This window comes from Chiloscyllium punctatum, chromosome 6 (genome assembly GCF_047496795.1).
Source record: "Chiloscyllium punctatum isolate Juve2018m chromosome 6, sChiPun1.3, whole genome shotgun sequence".
Classification (NCBI taxonomy): Eukaryota; Metazoa; Chordata; class Chondrichthyes; order Orectolobiformes; family Hemiscylliidae; genus Chiloscyllium; species Chiloscyllium punctatum.
In genome coordinates this window covers 33651014-33678979 of record NC_092744.1, presented here as the reverse complement: position 1 = coordinate 33678979, position 27966 = coordinate 33651014, and the positions used below count along the sequence as shown (strand labels likewise).

The following is a 27966-nucleotide window of genomic DNA, read 5'->3' as shown; positions in this document are numbered from 1 at the left end:
GGGAGTGTAGAAAATGAAATGTCATGCCACTGATACAATCGCATGGCCCCACGTGGCCAAGTGATATATTTGTGAGCAACGATAGGAGGTATACGCAGGTGTACATGTCTAATCATGACTACTTTCTCTAAAATTCTGGGTCAAGCTTGAAGAACCAGGGATTATACTTCATTTAGAGAAATCATAAAATGTATTGTTGTTAGTTCTCAGAAGATGATAACATGACAGAAAACTGAGAAACTAATGAGACCATGGGTTGTAAATTTCTAGGGCACTGTCCAATGTCAAACAAAGTCAGTGATCAAAAATTGTACTTTGTTGTGTAGATATAGATGAATGTGCAACCAACACATCGAATTGTGAACAAGTCTGCCATAATACAATTGGAAGCTTCACATGCAGCTGCCTTCCTGGGTACAGCATCAACGCAACAAACACTTCACGTTGTGATGGTAGGTCATTGTTATCCAAATATTACATACATATCATGCTGTTAATGATTTAAGACTATCATTTTGGGGAATGTACCTCAAGCAGTTTCGATTGTGAGCTGTGAGCTAATGACAAACAAGATAATCAGTGGTTTGTTCCAATGCTGCACACTTTGGTGCTTTGTAGGCAGGTTGATTGCAGTATGATGGCACAAAGTGCTTTGAAACAACTTATTCTTATACATTCTGAGGACTTCTCCATTAATGCTCACAATTGTGCTTTGGTCTTTATTGGCATGCTGTTAATGCTCATCACATATTACTTAACATGGTGAGGAATGTTCCTTCATGAGGACAGAATAACCAAATTCATGTTTATGTTCAAGAAGTTTCTTTCTCACAGCATAGGAAAACAAATTTCACAATTCATAGAATGTCTTTGAAATCTATTGTTGCCAGTTTAGAGTGGATATTAACAAAACAGATTGCACTGTCTGCGCAGTCAGCATGAGTAGTAGATTGGCAAGACTGGTCTGATAGCAAGAGAGCAAAGGGAGGAAGCATCAGAAAGGTTTCCTTAGACATCGATGAATGTTCAAAAACCACATAAATTTGCAATGAAATCTTCAACAACACAAATGGGTGCTTCGTGTCCCTAGTTGTCAAAATGAATTGCACACCTGCAGCACAGACTTCCATTTGTGATGCTAGAAATATTTAACGTTTACTCATCCAATGATGATTATGAGTCAGAGTCAGTTGTGGAGCATGTTGATAGAATTCATCAGTGGGTGATGGTTTCACAGGTTATCGAATTGGAACAAAAAGCTATGCATTTTGTGCCCATGAACTCGCAATTAATCAATCTTATTGTCGAGCAGAAATTATAGTTAGAGCCTTATAAGTATGAAGGTGAAGTGTAGAAAATTAAATGTCATGCCACAGATACAATCGCATGGCCCCACATGACCATGTGATATATTTATGAGCAACGATAGTAGGTATACGCAGATGTACATGTCTAATCATGGCTACTTTCTCTAAAATTCTGGGTCAAGCTTGAAGAACCAGGGATTATACTTCATTTAGAGAAATCGTAAAATGTATTGTCGTCAGTTTACAGAAGATATTTACATTACAGAGTCCTGAGAAACTGATGAGATCATGTGAGGTATATTTCAAAGGCACTGTCTAATGTCAAGCAAAGACAGGAATCAAAAATTGATTTTTCTTCTGTAGATATAAATGAATGCGCGACCAACACATCGAATTGTGAACAAGTCTGCACTAATACAATTGGAAGCTTCACATGCAGCTGCCTTCCTGGGTACAGAATCAACGCAACAAACACTTCACGTTGTGATGGTAGGATATTTTTATCCAAATATTACATGCATATTATGCTATTACCGGTTTAAGATTAGCACTTTGTGAAATGGACATCAAATAGTTTTGAATGCGATCTGTGAGCTTATGACTTCCAAGATAATCAGTGTCTTGTTATAATGCTGTACACTTATGCGCTTTGCAGACAGGTTGATGCCAGAATGATGGCACCAAGTGTGTTGAAACAATGTATTCTTATACATTCTGAGGACTTCTCCATTTTTGCTCATAAGTCTGATTTGTTCTCTGTTGGCATGCTGTTAATGCTCATCACATATTATTTAACTTGGTGAGAAATGTCCCTTCATGAGAACAGAATAACCAAGATTACGTGTACTTTCATGAAGATTCTTTCTCATAGCACAGAAAACATATTTCACAATTCATAGAATTTCTTTGTAATCTATTGTTGCCAGTTTAGAGTGAATATTAACCAAACCGATTGCACTGGCTGCGCAGTCAGTATGAGTAGTAGATTGGCAAGACTGGTCTCATAGCGATGGAGCAAAGGGAGGAAGTGTCGTAAAGGTTTCCTTGGACATGGATGAATGTTCAAAAATCAAATAAATTTGCAATGAAATCTTCAACAACACAAATGGGTGCTTCATACCCCGAGCTGTCAAAATGAATTCCACACCGGCAGCGCAGAATTCCATTTGTGATGTGAGAAATATTTAATTGCACGTTAACTCGTCAACTGATGATTTTGGAATTTCAAGCAATGCAGGACACACCAACGCTCTGTCAATGAAGATTGGTTGAAAATAAGTCTTTTGAGCTCCACCTGAATGAAATAAGAAGGAGGTTCAAACTTAAACCCTGTCGCTGTGCAGTTGAGTTTGTCTACATTCAGAGTCAGTCGTGGGGCATGTTGTAAGAATTCATCAGTGGGTGATGGTTTCACAGATTATCGAATTGGAACAAAACGCTGTGCATTTTGTGCCCATGAACTCGCCATTAACCAATGTCATTGTTTTGCAGAAATTGTAGTTAGAACCTTGTAAATATGAGGGGGGAGTGTAGAAAAAGAAATGTCATGCCACTGATACAATCGCATGGCCCCACATGGCCATGTGATATATTTGTGAGCAATGGTAGTATGTATTCGCAGGTGTACATGTCTAATCATGGCTACTTTCTCTAAACTTCTGGGTCAAGCTTGAAGGACCAGGGATTATACTTCATTTAGAGAAATCGTAAAATGTATTGTCGTCAGTTTACAGAAGATACTTACATAACAGAGTCCTGAGAAACTGATGAGATCATGTGAGGTATATTTCAAAGGCACTGTTTAATGTCAAGCAAAGACAGGAATCAAAAATTGATTTTTTTTCTGTCGATATAAATGAATGCGCGACCAACACATCGAATTGTGAACAAGTCTGCACTAATGCAATTGGAAGCTTCACGTGCAGCTGCCTTACTGGGTACAGCATCAACGCAACAAACACTTCACGTTGTGATGGTAGGACAGTTTTAAACACCAAAGATGTTATGCGATTAAACATTTCAGACTTACACTCTGTGGAACATATTTCAGTGTTCTTCAAGTTGAAATCGTCTCCATCAATACTTTTGTGCTTATGAATTTAAAAAATAAAATCTCACTTTAACATTCTGTATATTTGTGAATCATGAACAATTTCATGGCAGTCTTCTGGTACCAATTGTAGCAAAACTGAATGTGGGGCAATATTTCTTGAGTTAGTGAGAATGCACTGATCAAATTCACAGAGCCACAAAGTCCTACAGCATGGGGAGAGGCCCTTTGGCCCACACTGTTCCACGCTGACCAAAATGTTCATCAATGCTTCCATTATTTCCCTGAACTTGGCCCATGTCCTTCTAAACCTTACTATCCATTTATTGTCCAAATGCCTTTAAAATATTGTTAATATACCCACATGAACCACTTCCACTGGCAGCTCATTCCATATGCACAACACCCTCTGTGTAAACAGGTTATCCATCAGATTCCCTTTTATTCTTTCCCTTCTCACCTTAACCCATTGCTCTCTAGTCAGTGATTCCCCAACCCTGGGAAAATAGCTGAATGATTCATCCTATCCACACCTCTCTTGTTCTGATACACTTCTATAAACCCCCCCCTCATTCTTCTGTATGCTGAAGAAAAATGTCATATCTTGTCCAACCTCTCCCTATAACTCAGACTGTTGAGTCCTGGTAACATTCTTGCAAAATTCTTCTGCACTCTTACCACTTTAATAACACCCTTCCTATAGCAAGTTGACAAAATTGAACATAATATTCCACATGTGGCTTCAACAACATCCTGTGCAACTGCAACATAACTTCTCAACTTCTATGCTCAGTGCCCTGACTGATGAAGGCCAGTGTGCCACAAGCTTTCTTCACTGTCCTAGCTACCTGTGACTTCAATTTCAGAGTATGAACCTGAGCTCCAAGATCTCTCTGTTTCACTACACCCTGTAAGGCTCTACCATTCAGCATGAAACACCTATCTTGGTTTGACTTTCCAAAATGCACGACCTCACTCTTATCTATATTAAATTCTATTTGCCATTTCTAGGCCCACATCCCCAGCTGATCAAGGTCCAGCTGCAATTTCTGACAACATTCCTCACTGTGCACGATACCTCCTGATTTAATGTCAGCCTTGTATGTTCTCATCCAAATCATTAATATCGATAACAAACATGGAATGGGCTCAGCATCGACCCCTGTGGTACTCCACTCTGTAAAGGCCTCTTGTTTGACAAGCATCCTTCCACTTTTACACTCTGCTTCCTACCATCAAGCCAATTGCGTATCCAATTTGTCAGCTCCATCTGGATTCCATGCTATGAAACCTTTCAGGACAGCCTACCATGTGGAACCTTATCAAAGGCTTTACTGAAATTCACATAGACGATGTCTACCACCCTGCCCTCGCCAACCTTTCTGGTCACTTGCTACAAACCTACCGATTCCCACAGCTACCTAGATTACACCTCCTCCCACCCTGCCCCCTGTAAAAACGCTATCCCATATTCCCAATTCCTTCGTCGCCGCCGCATCTGCTCCCAGTAGGACCAATTACACTACCAAACAACCCAAATGGCCTCTTTCTTTAAAGACCGCAATTTCCTCTCCGACATGGTTGACGATGCTCTCCACCGCATCTCCTCCACTTCCCGCACCTTCGCCCTTGAATCCCGCCCCTCCAATCGCCACCAGGACAGAACCCCACTGGTCCTCACTTTCCACCCCACCAACCTCCGGATACATCGTATTATTCTCCGCCATTTCCGCCACCTCCAAACAGACCCCACCACCAGGGATATATTTCCCTCCCCACCCCTATCAGCATTCCGGAGAGTCCACTCCCTCCGCGACTCCCTCGTCAGGTCCACACCCCCACCAACCCAACCTCCACTCCCGGCACCTTCTCCTGCAACCGCAAGAAATGCAAAGCTTGCACCCACACCTCCCCCTCACCTCCCTCCAAGGCCCAAATGGATCCTTCCACATTTGTCACAAATTCACCTGCACCTCGACACACATCATTTACTGTATCTGTTGCACCCAATGTGGCCTCCTCTACATTGGGGAGTCAGGCCGCCTACTTGCGGAACGCTTCAGGGAACACCTCTGGGACACCCACAACAACCAACCCAACTGCCCCATGGCTGAACACTTTAACTCCCCCTCCCACTCCGCCAAGGACATGCAGGTCCTTGGCCTCCTCCATTGCCAGACCCTGACCACACGACACCTGGAGGAAGAGCGCCTCATCTTCTGCCTAGGAACCCTCCAACCACAAGGGATGAATGTAGATTTCTCCAGCTTCCTCATTTCTCCTCCCCCCACCTTATCTCAGTCCCAACCCCCGGATTCAGCACCGCCCTCTTGACCTGCAAACTTCTTCCCGACCTCTCCGCCCCCCACCCCCTCTCCGGCCTATCACCCTCACCCTCACCTCCTTCCACCTGTCGTATTCCCAGCGCCCCTCCCCAAATTCCCTCCCCCCTAGCTTTTATCTCAGCCCGCTTGGCACACCAGCCTCATTCCTGAAGAAGGGCTTATGCCCGAAATGTCGATTCTCCTGCTCCTCGGATGCTGCCTGGCCTGCTGTGTTTTTCCAGCACATTTTTCAAACCATGTCCTTCTAAACCATACTATCCATGTATTTGTCCAAATGCCTTTAAAATATTGTTAATATACCCGCCTGAACCACTTCCACAGGCAGCTCATTCCATATGCTCTGTGTAAACAAGTTATCCATCAGATTCCCTTTTATTCTTTCCCTTCTCACCTTAACCTGTTGCTCTCTAGTCAGTGATTCCCCAACCCTGGGAAAATAGCTGAATGATTCATCCTATCCACGCCTCTCTTGTTCTGATACACTTCTATAAAATCCCCCCCCTCATTCTTCTGTATGCTGAAGAAAAATGTCATATCTTGTCCAACCTCTCCCTATAACTCAGACTGTTGAGTCCTGGTAACATTTTTGCAAAATTCTTCTGCACTCTTACCACTTTAATAATACCCTTCCTATAGCAAGGTGACCAAAACTGAGCATAATACTCCAAGTTTGGCCTCAACAACATCCTGTGCAACTGCAACATAACTTCTCAACTTCTACGCTCAATGCCCTGACTGATGAAGGCCAGTGTGCCACAAGCTTTCTTCACTGTCCTATCTATCTGTGACTCCACTTTCAGAGAATGCACCTGAGCTCCAAGATCTCTCTGTTTCCCTACACCCCGTAAGGCTCTACCATTCAGCATGAAAAACCTACCTTGATTTGACTTTCCAAAATGCAAGACCTTACTCTTATCTATATTAAACTCCATTTGCCATTTCTATGCCCACATCCCCAGCTGATCAAGATCCAGCTGCAATTTCTGACAACATTCCTCACAGTCCATGACACCTCCTAATTTAATGTCATCTGCAAAGTTCCTAATCGTGTCTTGTCTGTTCTCATCCAAATCATTAATATCGAGAACAAACAGGAATGGGCCCAGCATCGACCCCTGTGGCACTCCACTCTACCTCTGGTTTGGCAAACATCCTTCCACTTTTACACTCTGCTTCCTAACATCGAGCCAATTGTGTATCCAATTTGCCAGCTCCATCTGGATTCCATGCTATCAAACCTTCCAGAAGAGCCTGCCATGTGCAACATTATCAAAGGCTTTACTGAAATCCATATAGACTTTGTCTACCATGCTGCCCTCTCCAACCTTCCTGGTCACCTCATCAAAGAACTCTAACATTTTATGAAGTATGATCTCCCACATACTAATCCATGCTGACTGTTATTAATGAAACCCTGACTTTAGAAATGTATGTGTACCTTATCTCTCAGTATCATTTCAAGTAACGTACATATGACAGAGGTTAGACTTACTGTTATATAGTTCCCAAGTTTTTCTTTGCAGCCCAACTTGAATCAGGGCATTACATTTGCTACCCTGCAGTCTTCCGGGACCTCAACTGTGGGTAACGATGATGCCAAAATATCTGCCAGGGCCCCCCGCAATTTCTTCTCTAGCCTCTTGCAGTGTTCTTGGTCTTATCTGGTCAGGACCAGGAGATTTAAGCACCTTCATCCATCTAATACATCCAATACCTCTTCTACTGGGATTAGTCCGAGATCACTAAGTTTAATAATCAGACTTGAGGGGATAATAGTGTTGAAGGCTGAACAGTAATCTATGAGTAGGATTCTTACGCAGCTGTTCTTGGTGTCAAGACATTCTGGGGAGGAGTGAAGGGCAAGTTCTATGGTATCTGATATGGATCTGTTGGTCCGAAAGGCAAATTGGAGTGGGTCAAGTGTAGTGGGAGGCTGGAATTGATTAATGCCATGACCAACCTTTCAAAGTACTTCATGACCACCGAAGTTATTGCCACTGAGTGGTTGTCATTGAGACATGCTGCATGAGCCTACTTCGGCACAGGGATGATGTTGGCCATCTTAAAACATGCAGAGACAGTGGCGTGCTGCAAGGAGAGGTTGACTATGTCCGAGAAGACCTCTGCCAGTTGATCTGCGCATGCTCTGATGGTATTGCAGTTATGTTCTAATCTAGAGCTGTAAATAAAGATAGGAAGAAGGCAAGACCTTATTGCTCTGCGTGAAAGAAGTAACAAATTTTCAATAATAACCTGAGTAATTTTGAAAACAGAATATGAGGTTTAATGGTTGAAATAAACCTTTGGTAGGTGATGATTTCAAAGATTATTGACTTGGACCAAAAGCTATGCATTTTGTGGATGTCAATTTGTCAACTACTAATCTTTTGTTGAGCCCAAATTATAGCTGAAGCATTGTAGGTAAAGTGAGAACAAAGAACAAAGAAAATTTACAGCCCAGGAATAGGCCCTTCGGCCCTCCAAGCCTGAGCCGATCCAAATGTATTGTCTAAACCTGTCAGTCAATTCCTAAGCATCTGTATCCCTCTGCTCCCCACCTACTCATGCATTTGTCCAGATGCATCTTAAATGAATCTACTCTGCCTGCCTCTACTACCTCTGCTGGCAACGCATTCCAGACACCCACCACCCTCTGTGTGAAGTATTTGCCATGTGTATCCCCCTTAAACTTTCCACCTCTCACCTTAAAAGTGTGACCACTCATTATTAAATCCTTCACCCTGGGAAAAAGCTTGTCTCTATCCACCCTGTCTATACCCTTCATGATTTTGTAAACCTCAATCAGGTCCCCCCTCAATCTCCTTTTTGCTAATGAAAATAAACCTAACCTACTCAACCTCTCTTTATAGCTAGCACCCTCCATACCAGGCAACATCCTCATAAACCTTCTCTTCACCCTCTGCAAAGCGTCCACATCCTTTTGGTAATGTGGCGACCAGAACTATACACAGTATTCTAAATGTGGCCGAACCAATGTGTTGTACAATTTTAACATGACTTGCCAGCTCTTATACTCAATGCCCTGTCCGATGAAGGCAAGCATACTGTATGCCTTCTTGACCAGTCTATCCACTATACAGCAACTTTCAGGGTACAATGGACCTGCACTCCCAGATCTCTCTGCCCATCAACTTTTCCCAAGGCTCTTCTGTTCATTGTATAATTCACTCTAGAATTACTCTTACCTAAATGCATCACCTCACATTTTTTTGGATTGAAAACCATCTGCCACTTTTCCGCCCAACTCTCCATTCTATCTATATCCTCCTGTATTCTCTGACAGTCACTTATGCTTTCTGCTACTCCACCAATCTTTGTGTCATCTGCAAACTTGCTGATCATACCAACAGTGCCCTCTTTCAGATCATTTATGTATATTACAAACAACAGTGGCCCCCAACACTGACCCCTGTGGAACACCACTGGTCACCTTTCTCCATTTCGAGAAACTCCCTTCAACTACAACTCTCTGTCTCCTGTTGCTCAACCAGTTCTTTATCCACCTAGCCAGAACATCCTGCACACCATGTGACTTCACTTTCTCCATTAGTCTACAATGGGGAACCTTATCAAATTCCTTACTAAAGTCCATGTATATGACATCAACATCCCTTCCTTCATCTATCAACTTGGTCACTTCCTCGAAGAACTCTATTAAGTTGGTAAGGCACGATCTCCCCCACACAAAACCATGTTGTCTATCACTGATAAGCCTATTCTTTTCTAAATATAAATAGATCCTATCCCTGAGTACCTTCTCCAACAACTTTCCCACCACTGACATCAGGCTCACTGGTCTGTTGTTACCCGGAATATCCCTCCTACCCTTCTTGTACAGGGGGACAACATGAGCAACCCTCCAGTCCTTCAGCACCTCACTTATATTTAAGGATGTTACAAAGATATCTGTCAGTGCCCCAGTTATTTCTCTCTACCCTCCCTCAGCAAGCTGGGGTAGATCCCATCTGGTCCTGGGGATATGTCCACCTTAATAACCTCTAGCCTACCCAACACATCTTCCTACCCAACACATCTTCCCTACTTAAGTCAACGTGTTCCAGACTAATCAAACTTCTATCTCTAATTTCAACATTCATCATGCTCCTCTCCTCAGTGAACACTGATGCAAAGTAATCATTCAGAATCTCACCCATTCTCTCAGGTTCGACACACAGCCTTCCTTCGTTATCCTTTAGTGGACCAATCCTTTCTCTAGTTACCTGTTGCTTCTTATTTAAGAATAAAATGCTTTGCGATTCTCCTTAATTCTGCTCGCTGAAGCTATTTCATGACCCCTTTTAGCCTGCTTGATTCCTCGTTTAAGACTTGTCCTACTCTTCCGATATTCTTCCAGGCCCCGTTCTGTTCTTAGCTGCCTAGACCTTATGTATGCTTTCCTTTTCCTCTTGGCTAGTCGTACAATTTCTCCTGTCATCCACAGTTCACGAATCTTGCCTTTCCTATCCTTTGCCTTCAACGGGACATGCCTATCCAGCCGTTAACCTATCTTTGAAAGCCTCCCACATCTCAAATGTGGACTTCCCTTCAAATAGCTGTGTCCAATCCACATTTCCCAGCTCCTGCCTAATTTTTATATAATTGGCCTTGGCCCAGTTTAGTACTCTTCCCTGAGGACCACTCTCATCTTTATCTACCAGTATTCTAAATCTTACAGAATTATGGTCACTGTTCCTAAAGAAATCCCCCACCCCAACTTCTACCACCTGTCTTGGCTCGTTCCCCAGTACCAGGTCCGATCTGGCTCCTTTCCTCATCGGACTATTGACATACTGCTCTAGAAAACTCTCCTGGACGCTTCTTACAAATTCTAGGAAGGGGCCAGGCCCCTGACTCTAAGTGTATCCCAGTCAATGTTGGGAAAATTAAAATCTCCCATCACCACTACCCTATTGACTCTACATCTTTCCATAGTCTGTTTACCTATTTGTTCTTCTACCTTAGGCTCACTGTTGGGAGATCTGTAATACAAGATAAAAACAATGACTGCAGATGCTGAAAATCAAATACTGGATTAGTGGTGCTGGAAGAGCACAGCAGTTCAGGCAGCATCCAACGAGCAGCGAAATCAACATTTCGGGCAAAAGCCCTTCATCAGGAATCAGGATTCCTGATGAAGGGCTTTTGCCCGAAACGTTGAGATCTGTAATACAGCCCCAACAATGTAACTGCACTCTTCTTATTTCTCAGCTCCACCCATGATGCCTCAGTACCCAAGCCCTCCTTAGTGTGCTCCTTTAGCACAGCCGTGATATCATGCTTGACCAGCAACTCCACACCCCCTTTTACTTCCCTCCCTGTCCTGTCTGAAGCATCTATTTCCTGGAACATTTAGTTGCCAATCATCATGCCCTTCCTTCAACCAAGTCTCTGTGATTGCAATAACGTCATACTCCCAGGCACATTAGTTTAAAACCTCCCCAACAGCAGTAGCAAAAACTCCCCCGAGGACATTGGTTCCGGTCTGGTTCACATGTAGACCGTCCATTTTGTAATAGTCCCACCTTCCCCAGAACCAGTCCCAATGTCCAACAAATCTGAACCCCTCCCTCTTCCACCATCTCTCAAGTCATGTGTTCATCCTGCCTTTTTTTTCATTTCTACTCTGGCTAGCACGTGGCACTGGTAGTAATCCCGAGATCACTACCTTTGTGGTCCTCCTCTTTAACTTCTCTCCTAGCTCCCTGAATTCTTCTTTCAGGACCTCATCTTATTTTCTACTTACATCATTGGTGCCTATATGCATAAAGATAACTGGCTGTTCACCCTCCCCTTTTAGAATGCTCTGCAGCCGATCAGTGACATCCCTGACCCGAGCACCTGGGAGGCAATATACCACCCGGGAGTCCTGTTTTTAGCCACAGAACCACCTATCTACTCCCTTCACAATAGAATCCCCTATGACTATGGCCCTGCGAGTCTTTTTCCCGCCCTTCTGAACAGCAGTGCCCACCATGGTGCCATAATCTTGATAACTGCTGCCCTCTCCTGGTGAGCCATCTGCCCCAACAGTATCCAAAATGGTCTACCTGTTTTGGAGGGAGATGACCGCAGGGGACACCTGCACTGCCTTCCTACTCTTTTTCTGTCTTTTGATCACCCATTCACTGTCTCCCTCAGCAATTCTAACCTGCGGTGTGACCAGTTCACTAAACATGCTATCCACAACCTCCTCAGCATCGCAGATGCTCCACAGTGAGTCCATCTGCAGCTCCAGAACAATCACGCGGTCAAACAAGAGCTGCAGCTGGACACACTTTTTACAAGTGTAAGAGTCAGGAACGCCAGACACGTCCCTAAGCTCCCACATCAAGCAAGAGGCATATGTCAGGGTCTGAGGTCTCCTGCCATTGTAATCTTAGCTTTATATGAACTAACTAAAACCAAACAATGCACTTAAATATGTTAAAAAGAAAGACAAAGAAAAATAAAAGCCTTACCTTATAGAGTCTTTTTCTTCTGGTTAGAGGAGGGAGGGGGCGGGAGGGAGATAATACACGTGTAGTATCTCAGGTTTAGCCACTGCCCAAATATAAATTAAGCCCTTACCTTCCCGGCAGCCTTCGTTTCATTCCACCTTCTCTCCTCGCCACTCTGTCAAAATGGAGGCCCGACTCCTGAGGTAAGTCCCTTTTTAAGGGGGAAAACTTACCCTTCCCGGCAGCCCTCGCTTCACTCCACCTTCTCTTCTCGCCGCTCTGTCAAAATTGAGACATTTTGAGGGAAATTTAGAAAATCAAGGATAATGCCACTCATACAATGGCACGATAACATATGGGTATGTGGTGGATTTGTGAGGAAACAAAATGGAGGTCTGCAGGTGCTCATGGCTAATCAAGTCTAACGGCACCAAAATTCTGAGTCAAGCTTGAAGAAAGATTTTATTGAAAGCCATCACAAATGATGTTGTTGTCAATTTACAAAAGATATTTACAGGACAAAGTCCTGAGAAAGTGATGAAATCATCTGATGTACATTTTCAATGATGGTCCAATGTTGATCGAAATGACTAGTGAAATATTGCACTTTTTTCTGTAGATATAGATGAATGCGCAACCAACACATCGAATTGTGAACAAGTCTGCCATAATACAATTGGAAGCTTCATATGCAGCTGCCTTTCTGGGTACAGCATCAACGCAACAAGCACTTCACGTTGTGATGGTAGGATAGTTTTATACACCAAAATATTATGCGACTAATAGTTACAGAATTACACTCTGTAGAACATATTTCAATGTCATTCAATTTAAAATGGTCTCCATTGATTCGTATGAATAAAAAAATCAATATCTTAGTTTAATGTTCTATATATTAGTGGTTTGTGGACAACTTCATGGCAGTATTGTGGCACCAGTTGTGGCAAAACAATGCAATGTTATACATTTTGAGGACTTCTAATTTTCTTAGCAAAGGTCAGTTTTGTTCTTTATCACTTCACCTGGGGAAGGATGTAGTGCGTTAGTGAGAATGCACTGATCAAATTCATAGAGCCATAGATCCTACAGCATGGGGAGAGGCCATTTATCCCAAACTGGTCCATGCTGACCAAAATGTTCATCAATTCTAACCCCATTTCCCTGAACTTGGCTATGTTTACTATCCATGTATTTGTCGAAATGCCTTTTAAATGTTGTCAATGTACCCGCCTCAACCACTTCCGCTAACAACTGATTCCATATGCATTATGCCCTCTGTGTAAAAATATTGCCCACCAGATTCCCTTTTATTCTTCCCTTCTAACCTTAACCCAGTGGTCTCTAATCAGTGATTCTTCAACTCTGGGAAAATGACTGAGTGCGTTCATCCTATCCATGCCTTTCTTGATCTTGTACACTTCTATAAAATCCCCCCTCATTCTTCTGTATGCTGAAGAAAAATGTCATAGCTAGTTTAACCTCTCCCTATAACTCAGACTGTTGGGCTCTGGTAACATTCTTGTAAATTTCTTCTGCACGTGTTCCAGTTTAATAACACTCTTCCTATAGCAAGATGACCACAACTGAGCATAATACTCCAAATCTGGCCTCAACAACAGCCTGTGCAACTGCAATATAACTTCTCAACTTCTACGCTCAATGCCCTGACTGATGAAGGCCTTCTTCACTGCCCTATCTATCTGTGACTCCACTTTCAGAGAATGCACCTGAGCTCCAAGATCTCTCTGTTTCACTACACCCCGTAAGGCTCTACCATTCAGCATGAAACACCTATCTTGATTTGACTTTCTAAAATGCACAACCTCACTCTTAAACTCCATTTGCCATTTCTAGGCCCACATCCCCAGCTGATCAAGGTCCAGCTGCCATTTCTGACAACATTCCTTGCTGTGCACGATACCTCCTGTTTTAATGTCATCTGCAAGCTTACTAAGCATGCCTTGTACGTGCTCATCCAAATCATTAATATCGATAACAAACAGCAATGGGCCCATCACCGACCCCTATGGCACCCCACTCTGCAAAGGCCTCTGGTTTGACAAGCATCCTTCCACTTTTACACTCTGCTTCTTACCATCAAGCCAATTGTGTATTCAATTTTCCAGCTCCACCTGGATTCCATGCTATCAAACCTTCCAGAGCAGCCTACCATGTGGAACCTTATCAAAGGCTTTACTGAAATCCATATAGACTATGTCTACCCTTCCCTTGTCAACATTCCTGGTCACCTCATCAAAGAACTCCAATAATTTGTGATGCATGATCTCCCACATACTAATCCATGCTGACTGTTGCTAATGAAACCCTGACTTTACATATGCACGTATACCTTAACTCTCAGTATCATCTCAAGTAACGTACATACTACAGAGGTTAGACTTACGGTATTTGGTTTCCATGTTTTTTATTATGCAGACCTTCTTGAATAAGTGTATAACATTTGCTACCCTTCAGTCTTTCCAGACCTCAACCGTTGCTAATGATGATGCCAAAATATCAGCCAGGCCCCCGCAATTTCTTCTCTGGACTGTTGCAGTGTTCTTGTACATATCTGGTCTGAACCAGGAAATTTATCCAACTTCATCCATTCTAATACATCCAACACCTATTCTACTGTGATGTGGACTGTCCCCAAGATATGACCATTAACTTCCCCAAGTTCCCAAATCTTCATGTCTTTCTCGTGTCCATGTTCAAAAATATTCTTTATCACACTAAAGGAAAACAAGTACTAAATTTAGAGAATGTTTTTCGCAAGCTATTGTCGTCAATTTACAGCGTATGCTGACAGAAAGTGTAGTCAATATGTGTGATAGGTCGTCATGATCCATCGAAGGTCAAGCAAAGTCAGCGAGGAAGCAATGCTCATTTTTTTCTGCAGACATCATTGAGTGTGCAACACACGTGAAGCTGTCAGAGAATCTGCACCAAAACAAACGGGCGCTTTATCCAGCCCCAGCATGAAAATTACTTCCCTTTTTCAAAGCAGGAAATTGATATATAAATGAGTAAATAAATCAGCACTCATGATGGTTTAAATGATTGGCACTGCAATGGCAGCCGGTGACAAGTGGTGTCCTGCAGGGTTCAGAGTTGGGGCCGCAGCTGTTCACGTTATATATTAATGATCTGCATGAAGGTTCGAGGGCATTCTGGTGAAGTTTGCCGATGAGACAAAGTTAGGTGGACAGGCAGGCAGGTAGTGCTGAGGAGGTGGGGAGGCTGCAAAAAGACTTAGACAGTTTAGGAGAGTGGTCCAGGAAAATGGCTGATGAAATTCAATGTGAGCAACTGCGAGGTCTTGCACTTTGGAACAAAGAATGCAGGCATGAACTATTTTCTAAACGGTGAGAAAATTCATAAAGCCAAAGTACAAAGGGATCTGGGAGTGCTAGTCCAGGATTCGCGAAAGGTTAATTTACAGGTTGAGTCAATGATTACGAAAGCAAATGTAATGTTGTCATTTATCTCAAGAAGGTTGGAATATAAAAGCAGTGATGTGCTTCTGAGACTTTATAAAGCTTTAGTTCGGCCCCATTTGGAATACTGTGTTCAAGTTTGGCTCCACACCTCAGGAAGGACATACTGGCACTGGAGCATGTCCAGCGGATATTCACACGGATGATCCCAGGAATGGTAGGCCAAACATACGATGAACAGCTGAGGATTGTATTCATTTGGGTTTAGAAGATTGTGGGGAGATTTAATAGAAACTTACAAGATAATGCGTGGCTTAGAAAGACTGGACGCTGGGAAGTTGTTTCCTTTGGGTGGGGAGATTAGGACCTGTGGGTACAACCTCAGAATTAGAGGGGGTCAATTTAGATCGGAAAAAAGGAGACATTTATTCATCCAGAGAGTGGTGGGCTGTGGAATTCATTGCCATGGAGCGCAGTGGAAGCTGGGATATTAAATGTCTTCAAGGTAGAGATTTATAAATTCTTGATCACGCAAGGAACTAAGGGCTATGGGGAGAGTGTGGGTAAGTGGAGTTGAAATGCCCATCAGCCATGATTAAATGGTGGAGTGGATCCAATGGGTGGAATGGCCTTACTTCCACTCCTATGTCGTATGGTCTCATGTTCTTATCTTTGAAAGGATGCACGTACATTGCACCTGTCAACTTGCCATCAACCAATCTTGTTGCTTCACTCAAATTTCAGTTGATGCATTGTCGGTAAGAGAGGGAAATGTAGAAAAACAATGATAGTGTCACTGATACAAACACCATGGCACTATAAGGCCATACTGGATACTTGTGAGAAAAACAGCAGGACATATCCAGCTGTTGAATCACAGAGGAATTTAAAGTTATGGATTGCAGAAGGGTATGTAGAAGCATGTGGGCGGCACGGTGGCACAGTGGTTAGCACTGCTGCCTCACAGCGCCGGAGACCTGGGTTCATTTCCCGCCTCAGACGACTGACTGTGTGGAGTTTGCACGTTCTCCCCGTGTCTGCGTGGGTTTCCTCCCACAGTCCAAAGATGTGCTGGCCAGGTGAATTGGCCATGCTAAATTGCCCGTAGTGTTAGGTAAGGGGTAGATGTAGATGTAGGGGTATGGGTGGGTTACGCTTCGGCGGGGCGGTGTGGACTTGTTGGGCCGAAGGGCCTGTTTCCACACTGTAAGTAATCTAATCTAATCATGTACTGAGGTTTACATTTAATGGTGTCACATGGCTCAAACTGAGAATGGGATTATTCAATATTATTTTACAGATATTGATGAATGTGCAATCAACGTTGCCAACTGTCAACAAAGCTGCACCAATTCTGTTGGAAGCTTCACATGTAGTTGCCTCCCTGGCTTCAGCATCAACCTGACAAATCCTTCTGTTTGTGATGGTAGGTCAATTTTAATACAGAGATTTTGACCAATTAATTATTTTGCTGTCTCAATCCATCTATCTGACATAGTCCATGACAGGATAACAGCCCCAATCAGGGAACTCATATTCCATGAGGTCCACCTGGTTGATGTCCAATCACTACACTAACAAATGTCAGTATCCTGAAAATTGAAATGGGTTCACTGAAAGTCTCCAGTTGTCCTTAATAGCTAAATGATCACCATCACAGTGCAATATTCTGCTCCCATGCCAATTTTGACAAAGCCTTCACTTTGTGATGGTATGCATAGAGACACAATGCTATTAATGACTTCAGATTTACCTGTGCCCAATAAATCGCAATGACATGAATTTTGAAATGATTGCAACAAGTGAATTTTGTGTATATGAGCAATAAATAATCAATCTCTCACTGGAAGTTTCTGTATCTTTGGATGTTTGGCAAAATTTGTTGCAGAAAATGACACCAATTGTGACAAAGAAATGTGTGGTTCTGCGTTGTGAAGTCTTGTCAACTTCTGTTCAAAGGCAGGTCTTTCAGTTTTCAGCATTCAATTCACCAATGCTGAAATTTACTGACTTGAGCTAGGGATACTGTATTTTGGTGAGGACACTATACTGAAAATCATGGCCACTGGCTCCAAGATACGTAAAAAGACTTCACAAAACCATATTTTATATTTAACTGATGGATTTCATGAAAGGTATTGTTGACAATTTACAGATGTCATTAACATAATATGATGTGCTGTTAACATGCGATATTGATCTGAAGTATTGTCTCGTATCAAGAGATGTAAGTGAGAAAGCATTGTACGTTTTCTGCAGATATTGATGAATGTGCAATCAACACACGTGCTGTCAAAAAAAAATTTACAATGGAATATTCCATTCTTATATCATTGCCTCCCTGGATTTGGCACCAACATGCATATCCTTTTCCTTTGTGATGCAAGTAAACCTTTAATCGCACAAATATTCAGTCATTGATGTATTCCAATAACATTGTATTCAACAGCTGCCAATGCTGTGTAAATATGGATAGCAGGAAGGTAAAACTTTATTGCTCTCTATGAATGAAGAACCCAATTCTCTCAAAACTAATCCCTGGCCTTGAACATTTGAGTTATTTTGAAAACAGAATGCAAGGTGGAAAGGATGATATAAATCATTAGTCGGTGATGGGTTTAAATGATTACCAATATGGAACAAAAGCGGTCTATTTGTCACCTCTTAACTTGCCATTAACCAATCCCATTGTTCAGTCTGAATTGTAGTTGTAGCATTGTAGGTAAGAGAGGCAAATGTAGAACATCAAAGGTCATATCAATATTATAATCATATGGCACTGGAAAACAAATGGACATATGCATTGGTCATGGCCAATCACAACAATGGCATCAAAATTCTATGTCAAGCTTGAAGAACCATAGTTTACATTTAATAGAAAGATTTCGTTGTTAATTTACAGAAGATGTTAAACTACAGAGTCCTGAGAAAATGATGAACTCGTGATGGTGCTGACATTTTAAGAGGTTATTTTTTCCTTTTTTTTGAAGAGAGGTTGTAAGGTAGAGGTGCAGAATTGGCTACTGAAGACCACTTCTCAACAACTGCTCGTTATTCTGTTTTCTACATTTTCAAATGTTGTTAGTCAATGCTGATGACATAAAACTTGGGAGAAAAATTGTTAGTGAGGGCAAAATGATCAAAATCATCATCATTTTCACCCAGATTCATTACCACAGTAAAGGAAAAGGAATTTTGCAATTAATAGGAGGTTTTTGTATGGTATTGACGTCAGTTTATAGAGGATGTTAACAGAACATTGGTAGTATAACGAACATGGGTGATAGATTGTCATAGACTGATGGGGCAGTAATTGGCCATGATGGATTTGTCCTACTTTACATGTTTAGGACATATCTGAGCAATTTTCCACATTGTCGGATAGATACCAGCATTGTAACTGTACTGGAACAGCTTGGCCAGGGAAATCGCAAATTCTGGAGCACAAATCTTCATTCCTATTGCTGGAATATTGTCATGGTCCATGGTAGCCAGGATGACATGATGACTCAGTGGTTAGCACTGCTACCTCACAGTAGCAGGGACCTGAGTTTGATTCCACTCCCAGGTGAGGTCTGTGTGGAGTTTGCATATTCTCCCTGTGTCTGCATGGATTTCCTCCCACAGTCCAAAGATGTGCTAAATTGCCCATAGTGCCCAGGGATTAGCCATTGAAAATGTAGGATAATATAGTCGTGGAATGGGTTTGATTGTGCTGCTCCATCAGAGTCAGCATGATTTTGTGAAGGCTAAATTAATTAGTAATGGATTGAAGGGAAATAGAGAGTGGGCAGGAAAGTGGAGTTGAGGCCAAGATGAGCTCAACTATGACTGTATTAAATGGTGAACAGGCTCGAGGGGCTGAATTACCTACTCTTGCTGTTAGTTATTTTCTAGTAAGCGTTTTTATATTTAATAGAAAGACATCATTAAAGATATTGCTATCAATTTATAGAGGGTGTTAAGATGAGGGAGTCCTGAGCAAGTCTTGTAGCAATGCTACTTAAATTGCCAATGTATTATCTAACGTTGAGCAAAAGTAAGCAAGAAATCATTGCACATTTTTCTGAGACATTGATGAATATACAATCAACACATCAAGCTGTTAACAAATCTGTACCAAGACAATGGGAGCTTTATATGTCGACCTGGATTCAGGAATCATCTGAAGAGGGCTTGGCAGAGTATCATCACTGGAATATTAATCCAGAGACCCAAGTAATGTCCTGGGGACTAGGTTCAAACCTCATCACTGCATGTGGTGGAATTTGAATTCAATTTTTAAAAATCTGCAATTAAGAATCTAATGATGTAATTGGAGCTGCATTGCATGCAGGCGAAGGGAGTATTCCGTTGCACATTTGACTTTTGCCTTGAAGCTAGTGGACAGGTTTTGGGATTCAGGACGTGAGTTATTTGCCTCTGATCTGCTTTTGTAATGATAGTTTGAGACTGTTAGAAAGTGTTGACTCTTATTGACAGGTCTTAACAAGTTAGACATTACCAAGTAAATTATGTATTCTTATACACAATCTTCTCTATACAGGACAACCTCAGTTATCCGAACATCAGTTATCTGAATTTCTGATTTGCCGAACAAGATCTCAAGGGCCCAGTATGGCTTCCCTTATTCATTTCAGTTCAGTTATCTGAACAATCAGTTAACTGAACAAAATACTACCGCTCGTCTCATTGGGATAATTGAAGTTGTTCTGTAGTTAATTGTCCCAAAGGGCATCTGCCCCTCCCCCTACCCTCCCCCATAATCTTGCCTCTAAAGGATATTGGTTACTTCCCCAAAGGATCTTTCTCTCCAAGATTCAATGAGCCCAAGCTTCAAATCGACAAGGGAACCTCAGCTGCCAAAGGATAGCCTGGCTATCCAAAAGCAATGCACTGAGAATGGACCTGCCCTTACCTGGTCAAATCAGTCCACTCTGGGTTCCAGACTCCAGGGACTCCAATGGCACATTTCTGTGAAGGTGGTTAGTAATTTAAAGGACCAGCTGCATGTGGAAGCTATGCACACACGAACCATGGACCATCCCCTGTGAAAATGAGAGAGGGCATGCTCATGGAGGGGGCTTGTGAGTCCCTGACAAATTCCAGCATTGTTGCCAATGATAAGGATGCTCGAGGCTAGAGTTATCACAACCACAGAAGAAGCTCATTCAGCACATCATGTCCATTTTCTGTTTTTATTACAGGGTTCTAAAATTTTTTTTTGCTGTCATTTATACAAAGATAACCAGGCTTATATTCACCATTTAAGGAACCTGATGACCATTATGTTTTGTACAGCATTGTAATATATTGTCTTCTATCCAGCTCATAGTCAGAGAACTAAAATACTTGAGATCAACATCCTGACAAAAGTTTGCCTCAGTCATTAACAGGGACCCAGTAGATGTGATGTATCTAGATTTCCAAAAGGCATTCGACAAGGTGCTGCACAAAAGGCTGCTGCATAAGATAAAGATGCAAGGTGTTGTGGGCAATGTATTAGCATGGATAGAGGATTGGTTAACTAACAAGAAGCAATGAGTGGAGATAAATGAGTGCTTTTCTGGTTGGCAATCAGTAACTAGTGGTGTGCCTCAGGGATCCATGTTGGAACTGCAGTTATTCACACTTTACATAGATGATTTGGAATTGGGGACCATGTGTAGTGTGTCAAAGTTTATGGATGACACTGAGATGAGTGGCGGATCAAAGTGCAGATGACTGTGAAACTTTGCAAAGGAACATAGATAGTTTAAGTGAGTGGGAAACGTTCTGGCAGACAGAATACCATGTTAATAAATGTGCAGTCATCCATTTTGGTAGGAATAACAATAAAAAGGATTATTAACATGAATGGTAAAAAGTTGCAGCATGCTGCTACACAGAGGGACCTGGGTGTCCTTGTGCATGAATCATAGAGTTGGTCTGCAGCTACAACATGTAATTAAGAAGACAAATGGAATTTTGTCCTTCATTGATAAAGGGATTGAGTTTAAAAGCAGGGAGGTTATGTTGCAGCTGTACAGGGTGCTGGTGAGGCCACAGCTGGAGTTCTGTGTATAATTTTGTTCTCTTTACTTGAGAACGGCTGCATTGGCACTAAGGGGGTGCAGAGGAGGTTCACTAGGTTGACTCTGGAGTTGAAGTGGGTGGCTTTTGAGGAGAGACTGAGTAGACTGGAATTCAATGGAATTCAGAAAAATGAGGGGATATCTTATAGACACACATGAAATTATGAAGTGAATAGATAAGATAGTAGTAGAGCGGATGTTTCCACTGGTGGGTGAAACTAGGACAAGGGGGCATAGCCTCAAAATTAAGGGAGGCAGATTTAGGACTGAATTGAGGAGGAAATTCTTTATCCAGAAGGTTGTGAATTTATGGAATTCCCTGCCCAGTGAAGTAGTTGAGGCTTCCTCAGTAAATGTTGTTAAAGCTAAGGTAGATAATTTTTTGAACAGTATAGGAATTAAGTGTTACGTTGAGAGGGCAGGTGATTGGAGCTGAGGCCACTAAAAGATCAGCCTTGATCTTATTGAATGGCGGAGCAGGATTGAAGGGCCAGCTGGCCTACCCCTGCTTCTAGTTCTTATGTTCTTATGTATTATTAATCTCTTTTCATATTATTTGCAGCACAACGCAAAGTAATCTTAAGGTTTACTGTCGTCAGTGAGGATGTGGATTTGACTAATCAACAAGTAAGAGAAAAAGTTCTTCAAAATCTTCAGGTTTTAGCCCGTGACAAAACAGGTATGTTGTAGAAAGTACTCATGAAATGTGTATTTCTGTATTGTTAAAAAAAAACTCGACAACTGAGTGATTGAGTGCTTTATGAAAATATATTTTACTTCACCTTATGTTGGGAATGGCCTAGATTTAATGCAAATTCCTGGGGACGACAGAGAATAACCACAACATTCAAGGAGAGTATTTTTATTACAGAAAAGGATTGTTTTTAAGGTGTATCATTTTTTACTTTATATTTAATAAGAACAATTTAGAAACAGCACAGAAGAAGCTCATTAAACATATGCTGTATGTCTTGGAGGGGAAGTGGTTAACACTGGGGAAACTGCCACTGTTGATGTTGATGACACCTCTTCCCCACCTTTGATGGTGGGAGGATGTTGGGTAGCTTGCTTATCATTGCACCAACTGACATTCTCAAATTAGTCAATTCATAGTCAGTTAAGGGCTTTCTCCCTCAGCAGCTGGTATTACACCACTGGCAGCATGTCCCCAAGCCTCATAGCACCTGGTGGACTACTGTTGACCCAGAGAATGCAGGTGCCAACTGCTCGTGCAACCTAAACAAAGACCTAGTCCCCACCATGGTGCTATCTCAATGCTTCTGTAATGTCATGCCTCGGGCAACCAGGGGATATATTACGATGTTTAGCTGTGATAATAAAGTGGTGATCATTCCAGTCGCCAATGCATTGAACAGAACATATTGCTGTGATTAGGGAGACTGAAAACTGTCTCTGTAACTAAGAACTCATGCTTAGAAATCACCTTCAGCGTTAGAGCTTATAAGGAGAAAGTGAGGACTGCAGATGCTGGCGATCAGAGTCGAGAGTGTGGTGCTGGAAAAGCACAGCAGGTCAGGCAGCATCTGAGGAGCAGGAATATCAACATTTCAGGCATAAGCCCTTAGAATTTGTAATCCTGCTTTTTCCTGATGACCACTTCCCATGCCAAGTGATCTGTACCAACTCTTGCATTGAAGTAATCAATGATGATTAAATTGTTTGACTAGACGCACACGGGCTTTAAAATACCTAAAGGACCAATTGTCAGCTCACAAATAGAGGGGGCCCTGCCCAACAAATCATCATGCCAACCAATCAGAAGTGTCGATAGGCAATCAATGAATTATTACTATTATCGAAGAGGTTCCTTTCCTATAATCTTTGCTATCTAAACTGTTTATATCGAATGAATAGATAAATGTACTATGTATATTTTCTGATTGATTAATACCAATGAAACTTTCAATTTACATTGTATAAAATTACATTTCCAATAGAGTTATATTGCACTCATGGTGTTACGTTGAATTTCTTTTCAGCAAGGACAGAAAGGAAGAGATAAGTGAAATCTGCAATTTATGCCGTACTTCACCACATCACAATTTGAACCACAGCGATGTGATCTCAAGTGGGAAAAGAATGTTTCATTATTGTATTATTGAATTTAAGTTTTACAGTTGACTCTTCTAAGATCTCTACCATCTCTGCTTAAGTTATTGCTGATTATTAATATAATTGGGAATGCCATTCAATCACATTAACATTTCTATAGTTAGACATTTAAACAATTTAAAGCAAGCGTATTGTTAAATAAAACTAATGCTAGAATATTTAAAAGCTGTGATAAGTATTGTTAGTACAGCTACTCAGGAAGACTTGTAAATGCATTGTCAAATTATTTTCCGTTGTAAAATTGTTATTATAGATCGGTGAGTCATTTTTATTTTCAATTTATTTGAAACCAAACTGATTAGATGATAGGAATTGAAATGCCTTTTTCTATAATCTTGCTGAAAATGCTTTTGTCTCTGCTTCATTGGTAGATACACCTATTAATCTTTATATAAAATTATTAAATGTTTAAAAATTCCCAAGGCCCTTCCCCAAGCAATTAGCAAACAAATATAATACCAAGCCACATAAAGAGATGTTACGGCAGATGACCAAAAACAACGATGTTTTAAGGAGTGGTTCAAAGGAGTAAAGAGTAATAGACTTTTCGAGAGAGAATTTCCAGAGTTTCAGACTAAGGTAACATGGCACTCAGTGGTGCAGCAATTAAAGTCGGGGATGGTTAAGAGAATGAGAGGAGCGTTATAAGTCAATCAGGGCGTCCTTGCCTTCCATTGTCCTTTACCTCATACTTTGGTATCAGTGACACAAAGCACAACCAAGATGGCAGCTTCCACATAGTGTGGTTACTCTTTATTAACAAACCAAATCGTAGCATATGCACAAACAAAAACATAAATTGCTGGAAAAACTCACCACGTCTGGCAGTATCTATAGAGAGAAAGCAGAGTTAATGTTTCAGGTCCAGTGACTCTTCTTCAGAACCTTCTGTAAGTTCATTTCTGAGTTCAATTACAAGACAAATTATAGAGACATATACAAAAATGCTTTACATCATGACTTGACAGGAATATACAGAAAACATCCTGCGCCACAAAAATAACATCAGAATGATAAAATGCCTTACAGTGCAGGTAACTTGGAGGTTTGTAGATAGAGGTGATTGGAGAGATAGGTCAAGACAAGAGATTTCAAAATAATCATGAGAGCTTTAAAATTGAGGTATAGTTTAATCAGGAGACAATGTAGGCTATTGAGCACTAATGGCGCTGATGGATGGGATTTGATGCAAATTATGATATCAACAATAGAGTTTTGGACAACTTCCAGGTTAGAAAGTAACAGACCAGACAAAAACGCGTTGGAGTACTCAATATTTTCTATCTATATTTTCTGATTGATTAATATCAATGAAAATTTCAATGTACATTGTATAAAATTGCATTTATAATAGTTATATTGCACTCATGGTGTTATGTTGAATTTCGTTTCATGGATGAGGGTCTAAATAGCAAATGAGCAGTTGCAGTGGCAAAGATAGGTGATGTTACAGAGGTAAGAATAGGCTATCTTGGTAATGGGACAGATCCATGATATAAAAGTACATCTCAGGGTTGAAATATGATACCAAATTTGCAAACAATCAAGTTCTGTCACAGAGTGTTGCAAGGGAGCCTTTGACCAGAGAACAGAGTTTTGAGGTGTGGACCAAAGGCAATACCTACAATGGTTCCAAGAATTAATTGGGGAAATGTGCTACTCCTGTACTTCTGGATATTGGACAACCAGTCTGACCAGGTAGAGAGAGTGGAGCAGTCGAGAGAGGTGCTAATAAGTTAAAGCTAAGTGTCTTCAACAGCTAAGTGTGGAAACTGACATTATGTTTTTAAAGAGATTGTCATGGGACACCGAGAATGTTGAGAAAGGCTCACCATATCAGTTAACATGGGAGTCAGTTAGGAAAATTGATTATTTAGCAGTTTTGGAATAGGATCAAAAACAGGATGTGTGTTTTCTGGACAAGGATAATTTAGCAAGGGGCATGTGGAGAGATAGGAGAGAAATCAAAGAAAGGAACAAGTTCAGAGCTAGGCCAGTGGGGAGCCTTAAAGCAAGTTTGGCTCAGTGGGCTAAAGTAATGAGAGAAGTGGCAGAGGCAACTGATTGATGATCTTAAAATTGGTATTTTAAAAATCTGCAGTGATTTTGCACTGGTTCTTGGAGTTAACATTCACTTGCTAATACTTGGACTGTTTAAACTCTAGGCCAAAGCATATATATGACACAGGTTTTAAATTAGATTTTTAAAAAATTTTGTAAAATCAGTTCACAAAGGCTTTAATAGTAATCATCACAGTCCATTTGTTGATATCAGAGATAATTTCTTGAATTAACACTTGCATTGAGGATTTATATTGGCAACTTGCTTGTGTGATGCATGATTGAAATTTCATGATGTACTCCAAATATTGAAAATTGTGAATATGATCAGAAAATTACCCCAGCTTAAAAGTGTATATGATTCCAAACCATAAAAATAAATGGCCAAATGTTGGGCATCCAAGATGATGTTATGATTATTAGTCAAATGGTATTGAATTCTCCATGCTATAGTTTTGTGGATGATTGTACCAGACCCATCTGTAACAGGATCTCAAGCACTGGGTGACAATGGTTCTGGAGGGTATTGAGCAAGGGTTAGAACATAGAACAATACAGCACAGAACAGGCCCTTCGGCCCACGATGTTGTGCCGAACATTTGTCCTAGCTTAAGCACCTATCCGTGTACCTATCCAATTGCCGCTTAAAGGTCACCAATGATTCTGACTCTGGCACTCCCACAGGCAGCACATTCCATGCCCCCACCACTCTCTGGGTGAAGAACCTACCCCTGACATCCCCCCTATACCTTCCACTCTTCATCTTAAATTTATGTCCCCTTGTAACACTCTGTTGTACCCGGGGAAAAGATCTCTGACTGTCTACTCTATCTATTCCCCTGATCATCTTATAAACTTCTATCAAGTCACCCCTCATCCTTCGCCGTTCCAATGAGCACTCTCAACCTATCCTCGTACAACCTATTCTCCATTCCAGGCAACATCCTGGTAAATCTCCTCTGCACCCTCTCCAATGCTTCCACATCTTTCCTAAAGTGAGGAGACCAGAACTGCACACAGGGTTCTGAGCATTTCTCTGGGACCACCACTAGTACGTGATGATATTGAGGGAGGGCAAATTGATTTGCATTAGAAAGAAATAATGTCTTTGGTGGTGGTGGGGAAATGGCTGCTTGGAAGGGGAGCAGGCAGTGTAGGAATTCCTCAGTCCAAGGTACCACAAGCAGCCATTCCAAGTACATAGTATAAATAATACCTTGTTTATTCTTAATTTCCCTTTGTGTTTGTAATGAAATGACCTGATGCCAATGAAATAAAGAATCCCTACTTCATTATCTTTTGGTCATCTCTGTGTTCAAATCGCATATTACATATGCAACCAGTAATTGTCAAAACACTTCTTGTGAAGTAAAGGAGGTGTAGATGAAGGTAATGGTAAGTTAACATGGGGTGGAGGTATGGGGGATGGTCAGGATTAGAAGGAATTAAAAGAAATGTACATGTCCAGGTTGTGGAATAAAATACAACTGAGAGAAAAACATTTTGACTTTAATTTTGTGGATGATGTAGAGCATGAATAGATAGCACAGAGGAACTGTAGCAGACTAATACGAGGCTTCAAGTTATGCAATTACTATGTGATTTTAATTTAAAACATTGTAACAAGCTTGTGTATAGGAACATTGGGAATAGGAAGATTCCACTGTCACCTTCTCTCGCTATGTCCTATCCCACTGACAGATAGACCTATTAGAGTAGCAGCAAGGTGGTATGGAGACAAGAGGGATTAACCTTGGGAGTCTTCAATGCTGATCCTGGACCTACGAAATTTCAAGATATCCGCTCAAACATGGGAACAAACACTAACTGTAGCTTACCACTTAATGTCCACGAATGTTCCCACACCTATCAACTAATGAATCAGTACTGCTCCATATTGAACACTGTTTTGAAGAAACACAGAGGTTATAATTCAGTGGCCAGCAGAGAGAGCGGTGTGATAGCACCTCTACTGACCTGGTTGGCTGTGTCCTACTGGACGTAACTGCTACTGTCGTTGGTGAGGGGTTAACAAGACAAGAAAAAAACTTCTTTGCCTTCACTCATCTACCCATTATGGATGCATCTGTACATGACA

The 27966-nt window shown here is 41.5% G+C and overlaps 1 long non-coding RNA gene across 1 annotated transcript; it reads left to right on the top strand.

Moving 5' to 3' along the window:
- Positions 1-323: 323 nt before the first annotated feature.
- Positions 324-27966, top strand: LOC140478850 (uncharacterized). The gene is made up of 5 exons (XR_011960880.1): positions 324-452; positions 1671-1796; positions 16901-17026; positions 22237-22353; positions 23675-27966. It is a non-coding gene; the product is annotated as an uncharacterized lncRNA (long non-coding RNA).